This window comes from Myotis brandtii, unplaced genomic scaffold, assembly GCF_000412655.1.
Source record: "Myotis brandtii unplaced genomic scaffold, ASM41265v1 scaffold139, whole genome shotgun sequence".
Taxonomy (NCBI): domain Eukaryota; kingdom Metazoa; phylum Chordata; class Mammalia; order Chiroptera; family Vespertilionidae; genus Myotis; species Myotis brandtii.
In genome coordinates this window covers 747,591-748,391 of record NW_005354965.1, presented here as the reverse complement: position 1 = coordinate 748,391, position 801 = coordinate 747,591, and positions in this window count along the sequence as shown.

The window sequence follows — 801 nt, the reverse complement described above, 5'->3', positions numbered from 1 at the left end:
CCTGTCGGGGTGGGCTGTGGGGAGAGGGCAGGTCAGGGGCGGGGAGGGCGCGGAGGGCCCAGGCAGGAGGCTAGTGCGGAAGCCAGGCCTGGACAGCGCCCCGCCGACCACGCGTCCTCAGCGATCACAGACCCCCGTGGATTTAAAAAAAAAAAAAGGTTTGGAGCAGAGTCACTATGTGTATGTACGTGAGAGGACATGGGGCAGAGGTGGTCCCCCTGAGGTCAAACTCAGGTCTGCCTCTCATTCGCTGTGTGACTTCCTGCAGGATACACACCCTCTCTGACTCAGCTTCCTTATCTGTAAAATGGGCCAATAGCGCCCTCCCATTAGAGTTCTCATGACGAAGTGAACTAATTCCTGTAAAGCTACCAGAACACTCCGTGAGTGACGTATAGTAGATGCTCAGTAAACTGTCAGCTATCAGTAGTTGTAAACGCTGAAAAATTAATTTATATGGAAAGTTTAAATGTGCATGTAAGAACCAATATATGATGTAAGCAAAGCTTAAGTCCTTCTAGATTAAAAAGAAAATACAGCCCAGCCAGCATGGCTCAGTGTCAGCCTGTGGACTGAAGGGTCCGGGTTCGATTCCCGGTCAGGGCACAGGCCCGGGTTGTGGGCTCGAAGCCCAGTGTGGGGCGTGCAGAGGCAGCCGATCCATGATTCGCTCTCATCACTGAGGTTTCTCTCTCCCTCTTCCTTCCTCCCTGAAATCAATAAAAATACATTTATATATAAAAAAAGGCCCCGGAGGGTGTGGCTCCCGGAACAGTCGGGCGGGTGCTGCCAGAACTTGCA